Raw genomic sequence first — 25,349 nt, 5'->3', positions numbered from 1 at the left:
TTAGCAGAACAATGTATGAATATAACATACTGGTTTGTCAAGTTGTTTCTGATCCTTTAGGAGGAACTGACTTGAAAAAGGGTCTAGGGTAAATACATAGAACAATAACATAGCTTAGGACAAACACTTCCATAAGAAAAATGCATTGGTTAGCTCAAAGCTTGAGAAAAGTTAAGTTCAGGTGGAACCAGATGTCATTATGGCAACACAAAATTTTAAGAGAAACCTCTTTTTAAATTTGTATAGAGAAGGGGGAAAAATATAACACTAGTTTGTATCCTCCTGTCGCTTAAGAGCAGAGAAGGCAATGGCACCCCACTCCAGTACTCTTGCCTGGAAAATCCCATGGACGGAGGAGCCTGGTAGGCTGCAGTCCATGGGGTCGCTGAGGGTCAGACACGACTGAGCGACTTCACTTTCACTTTTCACTCTCATGCATTGGAGAAGGAAATGGCAACCCACTCCAGTGTTCTTGCCTGGAGAATCCCAGGGACAGGGGAGCCTGGTGGGCTGCCATCTATGGGGTCGCACAGAGTCGGACATGACTGAAGTGACTTAGCAGCAGCAGCAGCAGCCGCTTAAGAAAGAGATAAAAAAATGTCTGACACTTGCAGCCTATTTCCTCCATTTGGAGACCCCGGCCTCCCTGCCTGTTACTCTCTCAAGACTCTAAAGGTATGATTCATCTTGGACTAAAATCAGGTCCCTGCTGGCATGTGATGAGACAACAGCACAACTCAGGACTTGCTGTGTCTCTCCTGTGGCAAGTCCTTCCTTCAGTCAGGGGTGAAGCATGGTGGTAAATCCAGTTTGGAATTATGACAGGGGCTGTGAGGTGGCTTCTAATCCCCTCTGTGCAGCAGTGCTGGTGTGAAACATGGGGAATATGTTTTATTCTAACCGGAACCAGGATTCCATTTAGGGAGGGAAATACATACATGGAAAATCAAGTGTTTGGAGCAAAGTGGAACTCAAGGACCTGGGCATCAGGTGGCAACAAGAATTTCAAAGAAAATACTTGTGTGCCTCTGGACCCAGGCAGGAAGAGGATGAACAAAAGAAGAAATTAGAGAAGAAAATGGGGTTGGGGGCTTTCCTGGTGGCTCAGATGGTAAAGAATCTGCTTGCAATGTAGGAGACCCAAGTTCAGTCCCTGGGCCAGGAAGATCCCCTGGAGAAGGAAATGGCAACCCACTCCAGTTTACTTGCCTGGAGAATTCCATGGACTGAGAAGCCTGGTGGGCTACAGTCCATGGGGTTGCAAAGAGTCAGATATGACTGAGTGACTAATTCTTTCATTTTCACCTATGTGCAAGATAGCCAAAAAGTTCTTTGGAGATGAGAAATTTCCATTTTGTTTGCTCTGTGATATGAAGGTGGATGTGGCACCCACTCTGTAAAGCTATGCATGTTTCATGTGAGTTGTAAGTGGGAAGTAGATGAGGACTCAATGAAGGAATTGCATTTTAAGTCTGAGTCAGAGTAAGGAACAAGAATATTGAATGACAAATCTAGAGCCCATGATATAGAGGAGGTTGCAAGATTATCAGTCTCCTGAGTGTTCTTAAAAATAGCAATAAGAAATTTGGACTTCCACAAGTCATGAAAGTTTATATGTGTATGGCTGCAAATATTTTTCTCAGTCTGTGACTTGTCTTCTCCTCCTTATGTGTGTTTTTCAAGGGAGGGTACACGTTCAAAGCCATCTACCTAGATATCCATGGACAAGGGGCTCCCATTTTTTTTTCTCACACGTCTTTAGTTAGGGGTATGGAATATATCGTTTGGATATAAGTATGAGCTTTCTATACACAGATGGGGAGTTCTGAGGAAAGAGAATTGGTTTGCTTACAAGGGCCACCCAGGCAAGTTAGTCACATGAGTCTCCATCTCTGGCTATGTCATGCACAGATGACATCTTTATCTCCTGCCAAGAAATGTGCATAAAGAAAGGCCACACACTTGAAGATTCTCAGAAGTACTACCTGTGCAAATTCTGGGCTCTCAATCCCTGAGAAGCCCACTTGTCTTGAGTTTAGAGCCTAACTTTTTGGTGAATTTTTATACCAATTTTATTGAATTCAGTCAAGAAGAGAAGTGCGCAAACCTATGATATATGATTCCAACTATACCCAAGTAGTGATTTAGTTTACAGTTTTCCTTTGAGACATAGCTTCTTTTTAAAGTACACATTTATTCATTTATTCAGGTCTCTGGGCAGGTGATTGCCAAGGCCAAGGCCTCTGCAGGGAAGAACATTACTGGGAGAAGGAAAAAAATCTGAAGAGTTTTGGAAACGCTTGTTAGGTATACAGATTGCGGGTTTTCTGAATGAAAAATTGCAATGTCATGCCAATAAACTAGCAGTAGAAAGCACTTCTGTGCCTATAATTGGAGGATGGTGGACTGGAGGGATTCAGGCACAGTCTAAATGTGCATTGGTCAGTTGCCACAGGAGACTCAGAGGAACTCCACATGCTCAGTTAAAGCGCCCCACAAAAGCCATGCTTGGTTCCTAGTCATGAGATCTGATTCTAGCCTCTAGTTTACTTTCATTACATTTGGTTGTCGGGAAACTCACTTTAACACTAACAGTTCTGTCAAGGCAGCTTTGGCTTGCTATGTGCGTGCAAATGCCTGGCTAAATTGCTCAGCAAATCCATCACTATTCAGAATAGCTAGGAACACTCCTGAGGAGGAAGGGAGAGTAGAATCAATGTAGCTCTCCCTGGTGAGTCAACAAAATCAAGAGTCAGAAACAGCCTTTTAAGAGAAAGTGCAGGTGGAAAGGAGAGCACTCTGGAGTTAGAGAGCAGGGCTTGGTACCCAGAAGAGAACCTTGGCTCCATTTGAGGGCTCCGTGTCTCCGGCACCCACCTCCTTTCATCTCCGCATCCTCACCCCAAAGGTCTCAGCTGCATTTCGGCTTGTTTAATAATACTAATGACTGTCATTTTCTGAAAGGAGTCCTGTTTTTATTTTTCCCTTCCAGCAACCTTTCTGCCCTCATCACTGTGCATGCATTGGTCAGGGCACCAATTGAGATGGTAAGCCAAGTGCGCCGTGAATTCATTTTGCACTGCAGGACCCGGCAGCCTCCTCTATGTAGGTCTGAATCCCATCTGCTCCTAAAGGTGCACTTATTCCACGTAGACTCCTCTGAATACCTCACCTCACAGGAATTGTGCCTGTCTGCTTTCTTAGAGAATAAATAATGGTACCTTTCTTCAGATACATCTTAAATTGCCTTATGTTATGGTTATCATTTTATGTATGTATATACTTGGCCTCTCAGGATATATGTTCTTTCTTATTAACTATAACCTTCATAGAGGCATCAGACCTTGTCTTAAAAAAAAAAAAAAACTCCACCTGCATAATGCTGTGCAGTTCCAAAGCCACATCTCCTTGGCCTCCTTGAGGTCAGTTTTAATCCCCTTAAAAATGTGCTGTGTTCACCCAGCCCAATGAAAAATTCCAAGAAGTCTATTGGAAAAGCAAAATATAAAACACAAAGTCATAATATGTCCATGGAGAAGCTCAGACGTACACTTATAAATCTTCCAGGACTTTCAATGTGAAAGAACGTTTAATCTGTTTCACTCCAAAAGCTCTCATTCACTTCAATATTGTTCATAGGGAAAGAAAAGCCTGTGAGGTTTGTAAAGTTGGCTTTTGCAATATTCATTTTTTCAGGCTCCATGTAAAAATGTCCCAGAGTTGATTCAAATCTACTTTTACAGGGCAGAGACTGGAAAATCATTTAGGAGTTTACACGTGTTAGTTCATTAAAGAACCTGGCAGGCCTCCCTGTAGAAAAGACCAAATAAAAATCCTAGCATCCGAATCTCGAGAACTTTGTTCCAGGAGTTCTTTGCAAAGAAGTCATTATATTTTATAAAGCTTTAGAGTACCATAATTGCCCTGGTCTACCTGGGAATGAAAGGTTTTGCCAAAGTGTCTTTTGGAATAGCTTTAAAATCTCATTTCTAGGTTGAGTTTATTGGCTCTGCATTGGGAACATTTTGTTTTGGGGGGACAAAGGTGCCATCTGCTTGCACTTGAATTTGTTCTGACCTGAGTTGTTAATGACATCCCTTCCTGAGAATATGTGAAGACCACGATTTATCAAGATTAACTATGCAGTTGACTGATTTTAGCTCAAATACTATATTAGCAACCTGTGTACAAGCAAAGAAAGCCCTGGGTTGTTCATTTAATTCCAAACAAAGGGAAGATACATTTAATGAATTTACTTGGCCACATCAATGAAACTTTTACTGAATAGGCACAGCTTTCTTCTATGTTTAGGTAGAAGCCATTTCAAGCCCTAAGAGAGTTGAACTCTTGGAGGAAAGAGAAGAACACACTGTGCTGTGGAGGAGAGATCAGGAGTCAAGTCTCCTGCAGAATTCTTGTCTGTAATTGCAGAAGCTAATAACTCAGGTCAGACACCACGGCAATTATTTCAGCCCAGTTCCTGCAGGAACTTGGTGCCCTCTGACATTAATTCATACCCAAATCCTATACTATTCACCACCCAGGGATCTAGAGAGCTGTTGATGGGAACCACAAATATGAGGAGGGAGAAAAACAGCGAAAGACAAAAAGGAGGCGCCTAAAAGCCAGAAGATCTTCTTGGCAATGTGTTAAGATACTCTCCTCTTCTACAACCTGAGGGCAGAAAGAGCAAAGGATCAGGCATGGGACTTAAAATTAATAGCCCAGCTCACAAAAGTAAGGAAGACCAGGTAGAAGTGCCTTACATCCTGCCCCATCCAAAACAGTAAACCAAAACCTGTATCCCATCAAGGAAGGAGTAACAAAGATTAACTCTGTCTGTCTTTCTGTCATTTAAAAACATAGAAGGTGCTATCCGCAAGCCGGAGAGCTTTCTCCAGTAACTAAATTGGCTGGTACCTTGATCTTGGAATTCCCAGCCTCCAGAAATAAATGTCTGTTGTGTAAGCCACTCAGTCTGTAGTATTCTGTTACAGCAGTCTAAGCCAAAACAGAGCATATGATCTCACAAAGGATATTTTTCTAATTGTTAGTATCTATGTGTAAAGGCTTGCTAACTATTAAAAACAAAAATAGATAAGGCTCTTGATAATAATGTTTCTTCACAGCATAGTGTTTTGGAACCATTTTAACTGAAAAGTGTGTGCGTGCACACACACACACAATGGGTCTTGTTTTAGAACTTCCAGGGCCTCCAGTCACAATCTCTATAGAGCACAGTCTGTAGAGTCTAAAGCGCTCAAGTCCTGTTTTGTGTGAATGCATTCTTCTTTGCTTTAAGCTCAGACACATCATACTCTCCTCTCCCATAGTTCCATTCTTAATTACTGCTCCTTCTGCCAACCACTATGCTCCCAGTGTTCTTTTTCTGGCCAGTGCTTTCAGTAGCCATCCAGGAAATGGCCATGTCAGGGCCTTATTTATTGCCCATGTATTAATTTCTTCCCCACCCTTGGTTGCTCTGTGGTGGTTATACATCTTGATTCTTTTGAAGTGACCTTCATCAGTGCTCCTGCACTGGAGGCAGTAGTTTCTGAGACAGTGGAGACTGTTTTGAACTGGCCAGACACTCTTGCAGAAGCTGTTATAAGAAACTTAACAACTTCCTAGTGACTCAGCTGGTAAAGTATCTGCCTGCAATGCAGGAGAGCTGGGAAGATCCCCTGGAGAAGGGAACAACTACCCATTCCATTATTCTGGCCTGGAGAATTGCATGTACTGTATAGTCCATGAGGTCGCAAAGAGTGAGACACGAATGAGTGACTTGCACTTCATTTCTGGAGGTAGGCTAATCAGAGTTCAAAGCTTGGCTTCACCTTTTTGAGAGTGTTTGTCTTTGAACAAGTCATCTTTACGAACCTCAGCAAATCCTTCTGTGAACTGATAATAATAAAATAATAATGCCTACTGGATCGGGCATTTATGAGGGTTAAGTGTGTTGACCTATAAAGAACTTAGTACAGTGCCTGACACCGGGTATGCAGTTAACAGGAGTTAGCTTTTGCTAAGATTATCATGGATAACACGCTGGTCCTTCTAAATAGATATACCTTTTCCCTGCTAAGTATTGTGAAAGTTATTTTCCTTTCCCTCTTGCTACTGTGAACAGCACTGCAGTGAACATCTCTGAGTGTCCTTATACTTATCCAATTATTTCTTTTTATGCATTCTTAAAACTAGACTTTCTGAATCAAAGGACATGAATTTCTCCCTCTGTCTCTCTCTCTCTCTCTCTCTATATATATATATATACACACACACACACATATATATAATATATTAAATCATTACCAAAGTCTAAGAGGAATATATTAACTAGCTAAGTATAAATTCAAAATATTGAAAATCTGTAGAAAATTGACTGTTAACTGGAAATTGACCTAAATCTAAAGCTTAATAGAAAATGTTGGTGGTCTCAGAAGGAAGCTTATTAGCTCCAGCCTGGAAGATATGCTGTCTCTGTGGCTTCTAAGCCTAACTCTGGTCACAGGAGACTGCTCTCTCTCAGCCAGACTGACCTTTAGGAAGAGAAAACCTGTGTCCCACTGTCCAATATAGAGACAAATGAGGTCATAGTATTTGGCAAAACTAAAGGAGGAAAGAGAGGAGGCAGCAGGAACTATGGCTAGTGTGGCTTAACTCAAGACTAGGAATGTATTCTAGGTTCCCCTCTTAATTTACAGAGTGATAAACTTATTAGTTTCTCTGGGCTAAAATGTGTCACAGAACTTTCTTTCTTGTGTTTATTCATCCCTTAACACGGGCCGTCTGATGATTGTTTACTCTGTAAATCATGTCTGACTCTTCGCAGCCCCATGGACTGTAGCCTGCCAGGCTCCTCTGTCCATGGGATTTTGCCAGGGATGAACACTAGAGTGGATTCCCATTTCCTTCTCCAGGGCATCTTCCTGACCCAGAGATCAAACCCATGTCTCCTGCATTGGCAGACGGGTTCTTAAACACGGCCACCAGGGAAGCCCCGAATTAATGATTACCTGCATTCTTTTTTATTTGTTTTAATGTTTTGCGTTGCTCCAGTGGAGATATGGGTTTGTCGGCATGGGTAATTATCTGATTGAAGGTTGACAGACATGAAGGAGGGGCCTAAAGACTGATATCCTAATAGGGCCCAAATTTTGGGCTAATGGTCACAACTAAGAACTAAAGAGCCTCTTGATGAAAGTGAAAGAGAAGAGTGAAAAAGCTGGCTTAAAACTCAACATTCAGAAAACTAAGATCATGGCATCTGGTCCCATCACTTCATGGCAAATAGATGGGGAAACAATGGAAACAGTGAGAGACTTTATTTTGGGGGGCTCCAAAATCACCGCAGATGGTGACTACAAGCCATGAAGTTAAAAGACACTTTGCCCCTTGGAAGAAAAGCTATGACCAACCTAGACAGCATATTAAAAAGCAGAGATATTACTTTACCAACAAAGGTCTGACTATAGTCAAGGCTATGGTTTTTCCAGTAGTCATGTATGGATGTGAGAGTTGGACTATAAAGAAAGCTGAGTGCCAAAGAATTGATGCTTTTGAATGTGGTGTTGGAGAAGACTCTTGAGAGTCCCTTGGACTGCAAGATCAAACCAGTCAGTCCTAAAGGAAATCAGTCCTAAATATTCATTGAAAAGAATGAAACTCCAACACTTTGGCCACCTGATGCAAAGAACCAACTCATTGGAAAAGACCCTGATGCTGGGAAAGATTGAAGGCAGGAGGAGAAGGAGTCGACAGAGGATGAGATAGTTGAATGGCATCACCTACGCGATGGACATGAGTTTGAGTAGGCTCCAGGAGTTGGTGATGGACAGGGAGGCCTGGTGTGCTGCAGCCCATGGAGTCACTAAGAGTCAGACACGATTGAGTGGCTGAACTGAATGGTCACAAGGTGCTGAGAGCTCCAGGAAAGAAGACTCCTAAGAAAGATGTCTGTGAGTGAATACTCTCCTACTATACAATATGAATCCTTACATAGATTAAAGAGATTAGACTAAAAATGATGGTATGGTAGGAAGAGCTTTTTCTCCTCTTTCCTACAGAAGCCATATTCAGAAGGTCCATTCTGAAACCAGACTAAAGATATCAACAAATGACCTGGGTTGTCTAACAAATACAAATAATAACAACTACACTCATATAAGATTTAATAATGCTGATACTATACTGAGCACTTTAGAAATATAAACTTCTAAATCCTAAGGATAATCCTATAAAATGAATAAGATTATAATTCATATTTCAAAGTTGCAGATACTAAAGCACAGAAAGAAGTCACCCAGCTGGTAAGTGATAAAGCAGTCTGACTCCACACTTTTATACAGGGCACCATGATCTCAGTAAAACCTTATAAGATTTTATTAGTCTGGCTGGCCTCCCAACAACCACCCAAATTCCTTGAAATGGGGTTCTGGCACTGCTGCTGCTGCTGCTAAGTCGCATCAGTCGTGTCCGACTCTGTGCAACCCCATGGACAGCAGCCCACCAGACTCCCCTGTCCACAGGATTCTCCAGGCAAGAATACTGTAGTGGGTTGCCATTTCCTTCTCTGGTGCCAGGACTAGTAATAACAAATATCTGTGATCACCAACCAAATTCTGTGCCATGTAGACTTTGTTTTACAACTTCCCTGCCAGGCAGTTCCTCAGTCCTTTTATATATCAAATGTGTTTTATTTACATTTGATAGATGAAGAGATTGATACTCAAAAAAATTAACCTCCTTGTTCAAGATTACACTTCCAGTGAAGGGCAGGGCTGGCTTTATCACCTAAGTCTTTTTATCCTCAAAGCTCAAGGCATTAGGTGTAAAATAGCTAATGGGAAGTTGCCATATAGCGTATAGTGCAAGGAGCTCAGCCTGGCACTCTGTGACAACCTAGAGAGGTGGGATGGGGTGGGAGGTGAGAGAGAGGTTCAAGAGGGAGGGGACATATGTATATCTAGGGCCAATTCATGTTGTTGTATGCTAGGAACGAACACAACACTGTAAAGCAAACACCAATACAGTATACTAACACATATATATGGAATTTAGAAAGATGGTGAGACACGGATGTATAGATCAGTCTTATGGACTCTGTGGGAGAGGGAGAGGGTGGGGAGATTTGGGAGAATAGCACTGAAACATGTATAATATCATGTATGAAACGAGTCGCCAGTCCAGGTTCGATGCACGGTACTGGATGCTTGGGGCTGGTGCACTGGGACCACCCAGAGGGAGGGTAGGGGAGGGAGGAGGGAGGAGGGTTCAGGATGGGGAACGCGGGTATACCTGTGGCAGATTCATTTCGATATTTGGCAAAACTAATACAATATTGTAAAGTTTAAAAATAAAATAAAATTTTAAAAAATAAATAAATAAATTTTAATAGAAACCTCCCGGTATTAACTATCCCCCTATATTGTTTCAGACATAAATGTTGTGAAAAGCACAACCTAGGAGTTAATAGGTGTGGGGTAAATGGTCACCTAGCTCTCCTGCCTTATTTTAAAATAAATGCTTTCAGGACCAAGGTCAGCAACATTGCCCGCGCCCCTCCCCTACCCCCTCCAGCTCTTAAGTCAGGCAGTGACTTGCCTGCAAAGAGCTGTCAAGGGGGGGCTGTGGGTAAGAGAGACACACCGGAAAGCATTACTCTCATTCTTGGTTCTCTCCACCAGAGCACAAAGAGCTAAAGAATACATTAAAGCATTATTAGTTATTATTCAAATTATGGCTTGAGTTCTGGTTTATTTACCTTTCTGCTTAAAAATTATTCCTTGCAGGCTGTATTCATGTCTCAAAGATTGGCTGAAAGATAGTAGCTATTTTCCTTCTTGGCATGAATCTAAATACACTTTTGCAGCATGCTTAAATTTTCAAGAAAATGCTATAGTGAATAAGTTATCTACCTCCGAATAAGTTCAAAAATGGCACCATGACACCAGTTGCTGTGTATGAAATCTGTCTTTAAAAATGGCACATCAGTTTATCATGTATCACTATGAGCAGATGTTCAGTTTGTGAAAGAATGTGTATTTTTAAATTTCCTCATTTGTGTCACTCCCCTGTCCCCATTATCCATCTGGTCCCTTTCTATGAATCCCTTGGAAGCCATAGGGCACCTTTTGGGACACGCAGTTGGGATCATTAGATTGATAACTTTTCAAGGCAAAAGATAATTTTCTTCAGTAAAATGATATAACTTGAAGAACGATGTTTCCCTGACAGCATAGCCAGATGAAGGGCAAAGCAGTGGAATGTAGAAGTCGGCTGTTCTCCACAGGTGCCTGAGGATGCCTTGGGCTGGGCTGCATCTTGCCAGCAGCTCTATCACATGTCAGGTGTGCAGTGAGGGTGTGTCAGACTGGGGCTTCCTAAATAAATAGCTTATTACAAACTGTCTCATCTTAATTAATGAAGACAGATTAGTATGTGCTTCAGATCTTAATACTGAGTCACCACGGATATCAACACTGGGTAATACTTTTTCTTAGTTTTAAGAATGGTGATGTTTTATGGTCACAGAATGAATGTATATAACCTAGTACAATTTAAAAATTAAGGCAACTGGTTTTATTGTTGACATTTTAATACTCTTATTCTGTCATTAATGAATTATGAAGAAGGAAATCTAAATGCTGGAATTGTATGGATGCTTTGAAAATAGTTGGGACATCTTCTCCCCAGGAAAAGACATAAAAAACGAGATATCAGGGTGGGACGTAGGATTTGAGTGTGTTCTGGAAAGAAGTGTCTTGAGTGGGGGCATGTTTTCCATATTCATCAGTAATTTGAAAACAAATTGGAATTATTTCTGATATGGAGGATACTGAAGGATTCCTTACAAATTGAGCCAACACATTCAATTCAACATATATTCATCATGGATGCTCTGGGTTCATAAGAAGCCCTCATCCACACTCTCCCTTCTCCCCCACCATAAATTGCCACAAAGCTGAGGCTATAGATCATTTCTAATTGAAGAATTAAAAATACATACTATTTACTAAGAGACCATTTTGTAAAAGATGCTTAAAATAGATTCTTTTTAATCTTCACAATAACCCTATAGAGTAGATTTTTAAACCCCATCATGTGAAAGGTGAGGTCAGAGAAGTTCAGTAACTTGCTAAATAACACCCTCTAGAAGTGATGGATTCAAACACAGGCCTTCTTATTCCACACTGTGATCCCAAAACTGTATGCTTCTATGTACACCACATACACACACACACACACACACACACACACGCGCGCACGCGCGCGCGCACAAATAATCCCAAGTGCTCCGGAGCTGTAGAAAAGGAAAGATGAACTCCAGATAAGATAAGTCCCGGATTATGTCACATGACTTTTTCAAAGTACAATTTTTAGACTGTAAATTTTGACAATTTTGAGAAAATAAACTCCAAATAGCAATGGGTAAAACTCCTGTATTGCGATAAATTTATTGTGACCAGACAGAAATGTATTCAGAAACAAACTGAATAAATTGCCTTTAGATAGTTCCAGGATACTGATTTTATTTGGTGAAAGAATATTCATTTACTTACTATCATTAAAGACAAGTGTTACATTTTACTTAGTGTCCACAGGTCACATTTCCTACCAGATTTCAGAATTTTGGTGGTAAAGCAGGAATTATTGTAGCTACTCATTTATGATATGTTATAAGCATGCAAAAGAGTATGATCTCATTTTATGGTTCAGGAATAATTAAAGGGACCATCAGCCCAGTTGAGGAATAGACTTTCATTTGGTTTAAAATAGCAGGTTATAAAAATAAACATGAGTGTAAAGGTAAATGACATATAGAATAGTACCTAGCACATACTGCGGACTTAACAAATATTTGATGAAAATTGATCGAAAGGCAAATGTTGTATCTCAATCTATTGCTGTGTGGTATGTGGCACACGTTTTTCTTCCAGTTTTATTGAGATGTAATTGGTATGTAGCACTATATGTTTAAGATGTACAGCCTCGCATTTGACGTACATACATCACAAAGTGATTACCACAGTAAGTTTAATGAACATCCACCAACTCACTTAGGTACACAATAAAAGAAAAAGAAAAAATTTTCCTTGTGATAAGAACTCAAGATTTACTCTCATAACAACTTTCACATATAACATACAGCAGTGTTAATTATATTAATCATGTACATTATATCTAAGCACTTATTTATCTTATAATTGGACATTTGTTTTGAAACACTTTTAAGTCTCTAAAGTTCATTGTCTGTAAGCAAAATTTAATTATCTTGGAATTTTATTTAAAAACAAATGTGATCTACAAAGAAGTTCCTATAAAATGTACAGAAGAAAAAATTCACAATTATTCTTATAATTTTGTTCCATTTTACAGTAGATTTGAATACCTCCCCCATACACACGCACACACACACAAATTACCAAGAAGTCCTTTAAGAGAAGCCATTATTGTCTGTTTACTAGGGGAGTTTACATGGCAGGAATTAATGCAGCCCTATTTTCAAGATGCTTTTCATAATATTCATTTTACAAAATTATCATAGAAAAGAATCCTCATTCTAATCCTGTATTGCAAAATTGAATGGACTATTAATTGTTTAAAAATTTTTCATGTGAATAATAATCTTAAACAGAATGTAACAGGACACTGTGGTTTTACTAACATTGATTGTTTTAAGAGGAAATGTTCAGAACTTGTCTTATGTTAGTGATGACTGCATTGTGAAAGAAAGTGAAAGTCGCTCAGTGGTGTCCGACTCTTTGCAACACCATGGACTGTAGCCTGGCAGGCTCCCCTGTCCATGGAATTCTCCAGACCAGAATATCAGAGTAGGTAACCATTTCATTCTCCAGAGAATCTTCCCAACCCAAGAATCAAACCCAGGTCTCCTGCATTACAGACAGATTCTTTACCAACTGAGCCACCAGGGAAGCCCAAGAATACTGGAGTGGGTAGCCTATCCCTTCTCCAGGGGATCTTCCCCACCCAGGAACTGAACCAGGGTTTCCTGCACTGCAGGTGGATTCTTTACCAACTGAGCTATCAGGGAGCCCATGACTGCTCTGTGGTTTACATAAAATCAGTTTTCTTTTAAACAGAAAGTACACATTATAAAATAAGGTTAAGAGGTGGATGAACTTAGAGCCTATTGTACATAGTGAAATAAGTCAGAAAGAGAAAAATAAATACCATCTATTAATGCATATATATGGAATCTAGAAAGATGGTACTTATGAACCTGTTTGTGGGGCAGCAATGGAGATGCAGACATAGAGAACAGACTTAAGGACACAGTGAGGGGAGGAGAGGGAGGGATGAATCGAAAGAGTAACGTTGAAACATACACATTACCACATGTAAGACAGGTAGGCAGTGGGAATTTGCTGTATGATGCAGGGAGCTCAAATCAGGTGCTCTGTGACAACCTAGAGGGATGGGATGGGGAGGAGGTGGGAGTGAGATTCAAGAGGGAGGGGACACATATACCTATGGCTGATGCCTGCTGATGTATGGCAGAAACCAACATAATATTATCCTCCAATTAAAAATAAAAAATTAAAAAATTAAATAAAAATTGATTTTAAAGTAAGACGGTGCTGCTGCCCAGTGGAAAATAAAAAACAAAACATTCAGCTCTTTTTTTTTTCAAATCATTAATCTAGAAAACATTTTGTTTGCAATGCGTTGCTTATAATCCAAGTAAGCACTTGGATTATAATAAGTGCTTAATGATTTACTTCCCAGTATATGGCTGTTTCCAATGAAATATATGAAAAAGATATTAAATAACTAACATTTGTTTTCTGTTTCTTTACAGCTCCAAAGTCACTAGTTTTTGCCAAATGAGTCAGCATTCATTAAAGAAGCTGTGTTCTATTTCACTTGCCTCATAGTTGACAACAGCTGTTTACTGAGAATTTACAAAATTCAAGGCACCGTGTAGACTAGGAATAAGATAGATAATTAGAGAGATAATAAGTGGAATGCTTGCTCTCAAGGGACGTCTAACCTAGCTGGGGGAAAGAGACACATACTTAAAAGATAAATAATAATTTCAAGTTTGTTTCAGAGACATTTTCTAAGACCTGTGAGAAAACAAAAGCCCCAACTTCTGCTCCAGTAAATAGAGTGGAGGGCTCTCGTTAGAGGACTCTTACCCAAATTTATATTTATATCAGGGTGTTTTGCCCCTTGCTGTTGTTCTCCATTTTAAAATCTCTCTTAGAACTTTATTTTGGCATCCTGGTTCTTCCTAAGTAATCTGAAGTTTGGATATTAATTCACTAGATCCTCGGTTTCTCCTGAAAGAAAAAAAGTGTTAGTCATTCAATCGTGTCCAACTCTTTGTGACCCCATGGACTATAGCCCACCAGGCTCTTCTGTCCATGGGATTTCCCAGGCAAGAATACTGGAGTGGGTTGCCATTTCCTTCTCCAGGGGATCTTCCTGACCCAGGGATCAAACCCATGCCTCCTGCATTGGCAGGAGGATTCTTTACCACTGAGCCACTAGGGAAGGTCAGGTTTCTCCTACTTCAGTACATAAAAGGGAAAATTTAGCTCATAGCCTGTGTGAAAATAATGTGGTTTTTGTTTTTTGTGGTTTTTTTTTTTGGCTCTTGAAAGTAGCAAAGAATGGTAATAAATTAAGAAAATACACAATTAGCCCTTTACTTGTTAGATGCCAGCAGGTTCCCATGCCAGTTGTGACATCTAAAAAGACCTCCAGACATAGCCAAGTGTCCAGGCCTAAGGGATGGGGGGAGGGGGTAAAAATTATCCCCAATTCAGAACCACTCCCAAGAATGATCAGTTACACCTCAGAAAATGAGAATTATGTGTGTGTGTGTGTGTGTGTGCGTGTGTGTGTGCGTGCTAAGTTGCCTCAGTTTTGACCGACTCTTTGCAACCCTGTGGACTGTAGCCCACCAGGTTCTTCTGTCCATGGAATTCTCCAGGCAGGATTGCTAGAATATATGCCCTCCTCCAGGGGATCTTTCCAACCCAAGGATCAAACCCACATCTCTTATGTCTCCTGCATTGGCAGGCAGATTCTTTACCCTTAGCACCACCTGGGAAACATATATATATATATATACACACATACACACACACACACATACAAATATGTGTGTATATATATGTTTACATATATGTATACACACACACACACACACACATATGCATTTGGAAGATCCTAGCCAGTCTCAAGAGTGAAGCAAAAAACAATATTGAGAGATTTCAGTCAGACAAACCAATCATCAGGACGCAAATGCCAGCAATGGCATCTTTTATTAGAATGAATAATTTCAATAATATTTACAAGCTTTGTTAACAGCTTCTGTATTCTTAATTATTATAACTCGCACCCTGACCTGCAGGGTGAACTGTGAGTGAGAATCTCCGTGTGGAGCAGGGGGACACGTTGAACACTGACACCTGATTCTGGCTGCCAAGCTGCAAGCTCACTTTCTACCTCATTTTCACAAACACCTTGGTTTGTGAAGTTTTGGTTATTCCTCCACAGTATTTCCATTGCTGAATTTTGCATCTCATTTTCTACAGATTTTTTTTTATCCATAAAGTTTCTTGTTGAAATTTAATTATAGTTGCTTTATAATTTCTGTATTAACCTTTATACTGCATTTTACTGTTTCTTGCTATTACAGGGCACTGATATCACATGCAGTCATGAACACATGCTCTATCTGGCCTCTAGGCGCCTACCTCTCTGTTATTTTTCTTATCTAATACTTTCAAAAGGGCATTTTCATGACCCAAGATGTTTATAAGTCCCATTCTATCAGCAGTACCTTTTGGAGACTTCTTTTGAAAACAGCCGTCTCTGTGTCTGTCTCCTACCAACAGTCTGGACTCGTTATTAACCTGTCCAACCAAAGGAAGCCCAAGAGGACACGTGACCGCAGAGCTACAGTGCTTTGTTGGGACCTCCCTTGGGACTGGCCTCTTGTATTAAAAGAGGACTGGATCTTCTGTTATTTCTGTTTTGTAGCCTTACTATCTGGGTCTGATGCCTCAAATCCTAATTCCAGCCAAGGTTTACCCAGAGAGCCAGTGTCAGTTCTTCCGTCATTTCTTTTCATTTATTTATTTGTGGTTGCACTGGCTTTATCTCACTGCAATGCGCAGGGGGCTACTCTCCATTACGGTGCGCAGGTTTGGGATTGCAATGGCTTCTCTTGTGCAGCACCGGCTGGAGGTGCACAGTCTTCAGCGGTTGCAGCACGCAGGCTCAGTAGTGGTAGCTTAGCTGCTCCGGGGCATGTGGAATCCTCCTGGCCTAACGATCGAACCCATGTCCCCTGCATTGGCAGGCAGATTCTTATCCACTGTACCACCAAGGAAGACCCTTCCATCTTTTCTGAGCCTTACATTTCCTAGCTTTAAAACGAGGGAATTCCCTGAGCTAGGCAGTATATCCTTGTTGCTTACCCATGTTATACATGTTGGTTTGTATCTGTTAATCCCATGCCTCTAATTTGCCCCTCCACCCTTGCCTTTTCCCTTTGGTAACCACAAGTTTATTTTCTACATCTGTGAGTCTGTTTCTATTCTGCATATGCATTCACTTGTTCTATTTTTTTAGAGTCACTATAAATTAATATAATACTGTAAATCAATAGACTTCAATATTTTAAAAAATGAAGTTGGATGATATAAAAGTCCCTTACCACTCAAATGATCTATAATCAAATCAAAAATTAAACACCATTACCCCTTAATCCATTACAGACTAAAACATTGCTAGCTTAGTATACATTTTAAAATGCCTTCTGTTCCTGAACTGCTAGAAAATGGTCAGAAAGGATAGATCAATGTTGATTACAAATGTAAATGGCGCCCCCTGGAGTTTTTCACAACTTATGCAACCACCTGTGGTGGCCTGTTCTAAATCCCATTCTTTAGCTGAGGTGTACATCAGAATTGGGCTTCCCTGGTAGTTCAGACAGTAAAGAATTTGCCTGCAATGTAAGAGACCTGGGTTCTATCCCTGAGTCGGGAAGATCCCCTGGAGAAGGAAATGGCAACCCACTCCAGTATTCTTGCCTGGAGAATTTCCATGGACAGAGGAGCCTGCTGGGCTACAGCCATGGGGTTGCAAAGAGCCAGACACGACCGAGAGATTAAGCGTGCACACACGCACACACACACACACACACACACTCCAGAATTAGCAAAGGTACAGTATCACTGGTGAGAGAAGGGAAGAAGATAGACAGTAGTACTGACAAGACGTAGCAAAAGGGTACAGTCCAGAGACAAAAATCAGGGACTTCCCTGGTGGTCCAGTGGTTAAGACTGCCTTCCCAATGCAGGGGGGCAAGTTCAATCCCTCATCAGGGAACTGGATCCTGCATGCTGAAATTAAGACCTGACATAGCCAAATAAAAGAGAGAGACAAAAATCAGGTATTTGCTGAGGGAAATTAAAGAATTTTTACTTAGATATAAAATTGAAGGTAACAAAAAAGGCAGAAAGAGACAAGTATCACAGAAGTGGCAACTGTAGGAAGACCTGCCACCCCTAGTGATGGGGAATAAAAGGAAAGGGTGGAATAATCAATACTTAGAAGCTAGAGGCTTCTCAGGTGGTGCAGTGGTAAAGAATCTGCCTGCCAAAGCAGGAGAGGCAAAAGACGTGGGTTCAGTCCCTGGGTCGGGAAGTTCCCCTGGAGAAGGAACTAGCAACCCACTCCAGAATTTTTGCCTGGAAAATTCCATGGATAGAGGGGTCTGGCTGGCTACAGTCCATGGGGTTGCAAAAAGTCGGACACAACTAAGCATGCACAACTGAGCACTGAGAAGCTGGAGGAGGGGCCCAGATAGTTGAAATTCAGACCTCTGCAGAAGGCACTGGGCTGGAAAGAGCTGTCGTTCCTGAGGAAGACACCACATGGCTGATTCCAAGAGTGATGGAAAACCTGCCAACTGGATTCAGCTGCTACCATGAAAAGGCAGCAGAAAGCCACAGAATACGTGAAAGTCCCGGCTTCTTCTAGCCTCTCAGTGTCCATCTAGACTAACAGTGTCCCAGCTGGTAAGGAAAACATAACTGCAGAATCCCAACACAAGTATCATCAAGAGGAACGCAGTTCTTGGGAACTAAGGGAATAATTAATAGCACACCAAGTTTGTTCTAAAGCAGAGGTGACAAATAGATTTTATCTATTAATGGCAGCGTATTGTGTTGAGAAAGGTTCTGAGGTTATACTTAATGCAACAGAAGAAAGTCTTGATCATTGAGAATATCTTCCATGGGCAGAAGGAGAGCACGGTGGTTTACAGTTGCCATTTCTGACCTAGGGCCACCTAATTGTCCAGTACATCTTTGGAATGTCAGTCTCTGGAGACTCAGCAGTATTAGATGACCCATCTTTCTCCATCTGGCAGAACGTGCAATGGAGCAAAATAAATTAGAGATCTTGACACAGTCATATGTTTATTGACTGTGCTTGAGCAACTCCAGGGATGGAGAATACGTCATCTTCATCTTCAGGGAAGTCTGATCCTGAGAAATGTCTTCCTCATAAAGAATTTTGATCAACCTCAATGTAAATCCTGCCCTCTGACCCCATATCTACCCCTTTCTGAAAGATAGCAGTAAGTCAAATTCTTTCTCCGCATGCCTTCTGTCAGATGTTTGAATCCAGCCATTATATCCACCAGATCTTTCTTCTCAAGATGAAGTAGCCTTAATGCCTCCAATGCTTCCTTTCCTGGATGGTATAGAGGTACTCTTGTCCTGTCTTCTGAGTGCAATTTGACACATCTCAGCCCCTCATCAAAAGGGGCCTGAAATTAACACTCCAGATGTGGTTAGAAGAGCACCAAAGAATAAAACAGAGAATGCAGTTCATTCTTTTAAAGATACCATCAGCATTTCTGATGATCATATCACACAGAATTTTCTTTCATTCAAAATAATCCTCAGCCCTTCCACCCCCAATTAAACAATTTCCAGTTGCTTCAAACTTTCCCAGGGAAAAACATGTTGTGGTCAATGCAAACTATTTGGAAGTCTCCTTCGTGAATGCTTAACGAAGTTAGAAAATTAAGCTCTTTCTTGCTGATGGTGGTTGTCATAAATGTACGCTCCAATGAAAAGCAGCTTAAATCAATTTCTGTGTTCTCACTGAGCTGCAAACTTTGTTATTGTTCCTCCTGCACAATATAGATGCCATAAACCATATCCAAGTGTGCAGAAAACAGTTTCTTCCACTGGGGTTTTCCAGTCAGTTGAGATTTTTATAAGTGATTCTATTCTACCTTTTAACTACATTTTAATTTAAATATCTTTTTAATTGTAACTTTAAAATTATCTTCACTATGTAACCAAAGTTTAAAATGATGGCATATTTTTAAAATACATGCAAAAAATCTCTTACTCAGGGTATTTAACTATTCCGCTTGCATTATTTCTTTTAGGCTCATCTAATTAAACTATAATTTTATGGGGTTTTAGAGTGGTGGGGCATATGATGTGATTGCTGATTACTGAGACCATACTTCTAGGCACATTATCAGAAGAATCTTTGAAATAACAGAGAGTTTAACAAGAACAAAAGTCTTCAAGAAATTACCTGATGAAAATTCCTCAGATACAAGTTCCTAAAGGTTAAGGAAAGAGAGATAAATATAGTTAAATACAGAGAAGTTGGGAGTGTGATATAGAGAGCGGTAGGAGAAGCTCTGATTTGTACACAGCAGCCTGGAGGATGGATGACCTGCTGAAGTTAAACATCCGTCTTCACATTCTTAAATTTGAGGCCAATCTTCACTTCCAACAATTTCATTTTGAAGGACTAGGGAGTGTGCCACTAAAATGCAAAGTAATTATTTTCTGATATAAAAGATAAAATTGAAAGGTCAGATATGGATTTCTATGGAAAAAAATAGATGTCTAAAGATTGTGGATATTAATTTTCTCTTATCACTGTAACAAATTGCCACAAACCCAGTGGCTTAAACAATGCAAATTTATTATCTTGCAGTTCTGTAAGTCAGAATTCTGCCATGGATCTCATGGGTCTGAAATCCACATGTTGGCAGGACTCTGTTCTCTCCTGGAACTTCTAGGTAAGGATCCATTTTGCTGTGTTTTCCAGCCTCCATAGGCTGCCTTCATTTCCTAGCTCATAGTTCCTTATGCCATCTTCAAAACTAGCAATATTACACCTCCATCTGACCTCAGCTTGGAAAGGTTCTCCACTTAAAAGGACTCACATGACTACATTGAGTTTACCTGGATGTTCCAGGATAGTCTCCCCATCTCAAGGCCCTTAACTTAATTACATCTGGAAAACTCCCATTTGCCATGCAAGGTAAGAGTCACAGGTTCTGGAGATTAGGGCAGGGACATCCTTGGGGGCCGTTTTTCTGCCTATTATACTGTGTAAAGCAAAGATGTGACAACACTCCCGAAAACAAATTGTTTGCAGTGGACTTCCTCAGAGGAAGATCATTTCCTTCCATCTCATGTACTTTTTTAGGACAAAATTCACAATTTAATATCCACCCCCCCCCCCAAGAAAAGGGGATTCCCAGATGGCACCAGTGGTAAAGAATCCACCTGCCAATGCAGGAGACACAAGAAACACAAGTTCAGTCCCTGGGTTGGGAAGATCCTCTGGAGGAGGAAATGACAACCCGCTCCAGTATTCTTTCCTGGAAGATCCCAAGGACAGAGGAGCCTTGTGGGCTACAGTCTATGGAATCACAAAGAGTCAGACATGACGGCACATGCATGACCCAGAAAATATAAGAAGGCAGTTACCTACAAGAAAAGGGATGGGAACTGATCTAGAATGATGGCTGAGTCCAGATGAGGTACAGAGTGGATATGCCAGGGACTTTTCTAAATACTTTATGCAGATGAATTTATTAAGTCTGGCCAGTTAATAGGTGGGTTGCAAGTGCTGTGGTTAGTCATTCAGTCATATCCAATTCTTTGTGACCCCATGAATTATAGCCCACCAGGCTCCTCTGTCCATGGGGATTCTGCAAGCAAGAATACTGGAGTGGGTAGCCATTCTCTTCTCCAGGGGATCTTCTTGACCCATGGATCGAACCCAGTTCTCTGGCATTGCAGGCAGATTCTTTACCATCAGAGCCACCAGGGACATTAACAATGCTTTTACCAAAAATCAGTGATTTACATTTGAGTCAAGATTCTCTCTATGACAGCACTCTTGCTGTTACATTATGATATGGCTTCCTGGTTATTACATAGATGTTGGAGAAGCAACAAGCATTGAACTAAGTCGGTGGTTCTCACACTTCATTGGCCATAAGGATCACCAGGAGTACTTTGTGAAAATGCAGATTACTCAGCCCTAACCCCAGAGATTCTTTTAGATCTTGGGATCTGTATTTCTTAAAAAAAAAAAAAAATTCTGAGAGTTTCTCTTTTTTTAATAATTTTATTTATTTATTTTTGGCTGTGCTGGTCTTCTTTGCCGTGTGGGCTTTTCTCTAGTTGCGGCGCCCAGGCCTCTTATTACAGTGGCTTCTCTTGTTGCAGAGCACAGGCTCTAGGGCATGCGGGCTTCAGTAGTTGAGGCATGTGGGCTCAATAGTTGTGGTTCCCGGGCTCTAAAGCACAGGCTCAATAGTTCTGGCACACGGGCTTAGTTGCTCTGCAGCATGTGAGATCTTCCCAGACCAGGGATCAAACCCGTGTCTCCTGCACTGGCAGGTAGATTCTTTACCACCGAGCCACCAGGGAAGTCCCCAAGCATTTCTGATAGACGCTTCCCTGCACGTATTAAGTGCGATGTAGAATGTTTGAAAAAACTGCTATTGGATGATCTCCCTGGGCATCCCACTGAGGTCCTGATAAGGCGCTCACAAAGAACCCCACATTTATCCCATTAAAGCACACACCACACTATATGGTAATCACCCATTTGTTTATCTGTCTCCCCGTCTAGGCTTTAAGGTCAAGGCTGTGCCTTGAGGTCTTTAAGGTCAAGGCTGTGCCTCTCTCTGTACCTTATCTCTATTGCCCACCCCACAGTCCATGGGTATAGGTGCTCAGTTAGCCATTTGTTGTCAAATGCATGGGCGAATGAACAAATCAATGATGAAGTGGTCTAAGATCACACAGAAACACATTCGGATGGGGGCACTGAGAGTCCCACATGCCTCATTTAGTTGAAAATATGCAGGTAGTAGGGGGAAAGAAGAAGAAAATAAAGAACACCACAAGCTCACTATTGAAGGACAGAACATAAGCATATGAACAGAAGCCCTCATGGAGCTGTAGAAATAGGCAGCAGTCTCAGCATTGTTAGGTGAGGACTTCTACAAGCAAGAGACGTCAGCAGCCTCAGAGCCAGACAGTGTGTGAGCTCTTTTCACAATATTGTACAGTATTTCACAATATTGTACTGACTTCAGATTTATTTTGCATTTTGGAGAGACAGTGATGTTCTACAAATAAACCAATAAACAAGGGCAAACATTTGTGATCTCTCAAAGCAATTGTGTTGTGGAAGGACTGACCTGAACCACCTAACATGACTATATAGTAGGGTGATTGTAAATATCTCCAGATCATTTATACAAACTATCAAGCACCAAGCTAGGCACAGAGCAGATACTCAATAAGTACTTGTTGGATAATCAAGTCTCAGGAAGCTTTGGTAAGCTAACACCTGTCTCAGTGTGACTCTGTTTCTGCCATGACAAGCTAAAGGGACCCACGTTTATCATTCCAGGAGGACCCACTGCACTATTTCCCTTGGCCCCTCCTCCACTAAATTTTAAGACTTTTTTCCTCCTGGAATATTTTTCCTCTTGTAAGAAAAATGTTTCCTAATGAAGATGAAGATGTTGCTTTCAACTGCCAAGAAATCACAAAATTTGGGGAGTAAACTGTGACTCTGAGGACAGACTGCAACTTATACATTTCAACCCCATTGCCTTCCTGGGCTAAGACCCAACAGTGTGACTGTCAGCGACATGGTGCCTTCCAGTGACACAAAATGCTTGCTCACAGGCCATGCTTTCACGAAACTTGTTCCCACAGTTAGAGCAAGGGCAGGTGATCCCCTGGTGCATATTAGCATTTGTAGCCATTCCCCATAAGACAGCTAAGAGAGTGATCAAAAATGATGTCTCTCAAAATTAAAAGTCTGAAACTTGGTATGCTCCTCACAGAACATGGACAAAAAGAAATACACGGTAGAGCACCAAAATTCCTCAATACCTATCAATTTTATGCTTCACTAGTGTTAATGTGTTTCTCAAAAGCTTGTGGGGAATGTTTTCACAGAAATAATGATTAATATGGGCCAGGCTACTATTGTATGGTGGATGATGAGAATTCCTTATTTTCTTAGTATATTACACTATAAATTTTTCTCATTGAAATTGTTACCTCTATAGCAGCTGTGTTCTAAGGCTGAGCAGCATGAGTTACTGTGTTTAGTGAATAAATTTAAATCTGAAGAAAGTGATTAGATGTGAATCCAGACAATATGGTTTCTGAGATCAGAGCTTGAATGTATTCTTCCTTGATCGGGTGATGTTCTATGGAGTTTTGTTCCACAACTGAGCATATGGAATTATGAGAATAAGACCCAAAAGATCAGACATAGGGAAGCTGTATTGGATAATTCCCTGGTGGTCCAGTGGTTAGGATTCTGTGCTTTCACTACCGAGGGCTTGGGTTCAATCCCTGGTTGGGGAACTAAGATCCCACAAACTGCATGGTGTGGGCAAGAGAGAAAAAAAGTTGACTGTGTTTGACACACCTTTAAGCATGATTTCATCTCCTGTTGCCACCTCTGCCTCTCGTCACTGCTGTGGTGACTTTGATCAGCCTTGCACAGGGACAGCCTGATGGCCTGACAGCACTTCAACTCCAGGCCTGTTCGTGCCTCCTGCCCTGGGGCTCCTCTGAAACTGGCAGCTGTTTTCCCCAGGACCCACTCGGCACTCAGGTATGCAGTTTGGAAATGCAATGGAGTTAGTGTCTCTGAGCCTCCCTTGACTGACAGGTGTGTGCTAAATAGCTTCAGTCATGTCTGGCTCTTTTTGACGCAATGGACTGTAGCCTGCCAGGCTCCTCTGTCCATGGGATTCTCCAAGCAAGAAGACTGGAGTGGGTCACCATGCCCTCCTCCGGGGGATCTTCCTGACCCAGGGATCAAACCCTTGTCTCTTATGTCTTCCTGCATTTGCAGGCATGTTCTTTACCACCAGCGCCACATGGAAGGCAAAATTAATAGTTCTTTCTTTTATTCCCGAGGCAAGTAATTGTGGGATACATCTCCTAAGGTTCCCCAGAAGGTACTCTGGAATAAAGCATAGTCAGCATCACTTAGCACAATAGGCAACTTAATAGTGCATTCTTGCACTGGTTTTCCCACCTTCCCTGTTCACTCTCTTTGCCCAACAGTTGCTCTCTGGGATCACATTCCCCAAAATCCCTTTAATGCAGCCTTTACTTAAGGGTTAAGAAAATCCCCCTCCTGCTGTTTTAAGTATTAATATTTATAAGGCATGTGTGCTGACATTCTTAATTATTCATTAGTCAGTCATGGAATTTTTCTATAAATACAAGTTCAGAATCCCTCTGAACACAAGATTCCAGGGAGACATTGCCAGTTCATTATCTCCCTGTTCTCTGACTCTCATTTTGTAATCAGTTGGAATCTATAAGTGCTTGGAGACCTAAGCTGCCCCTGCTAACTAGGCAGCGTGGTCATTTGTTGTAATGTGGATACTGAGAAGTAGACTAGCCTTACTCATTAGCTCAGTAACTCTCATCTTTTTAATCTAGAAGAGTCCCACCATCCTTTTTTGTCTTTCATAGCATTTGCATCACATCAAGAGTTACACAACTAACGGCCATTCAAAAAAAAAAAAAAAGATTACATAACGTCAGTTATTTCACCAGTAGATGATGTCGTTTGATCATTTATTTAAACTCATGTTGGCTAGAATACTTTAAGAATTTCTCCCTTTGAAATTATTTCTCCCTGTAAAATTGATAAGTGATCTATGAACTGGTACATTGAGGTTACATGAACATCTTGTTTCCCAATATATTTCCACCTAATTGTTTTGGCAGCATCTGGTGATTCTTGGCTGAATAATTATTATATTGATCACTTCAAGATGGTGATTTTCTAATTTCATAATTGCTTTTATCTAATGTCCTTCAGTCAGAGAAGGCAATGGCACCCCACTCCAGTACTCTTGCCTGGAAAATCCCATGGATGGAGGAGCCTGGTGGGCTGCAGTCCATGGGGTCGCTAAGAGTCGGACACGACTGAGCGACTTCACTTCCACTTTTCACTTTCCTGCATTGGAGAAA

The sequence above is a fragment of the Bison bison genome, unplaced genomic scaffold (assembly GCF_000754665.1).
Source record: "Bison bison bison isolate TAMUID 2011002044 unplaced genomic scaffold, Bison_UMD1.0 scf7180017864456, whole genome shotgun sequence".
NCBI classification, from domain to species: Eukaryota; Metazoa; Chordata; class Mammalia; order Artiodactyla; family Bovidae; genus Bison; species Bison bison.
The sequence above is the reverse complement of the archived record's forward strand: the minus strand, read 5'-3'. Positions refer to the sequence as shown.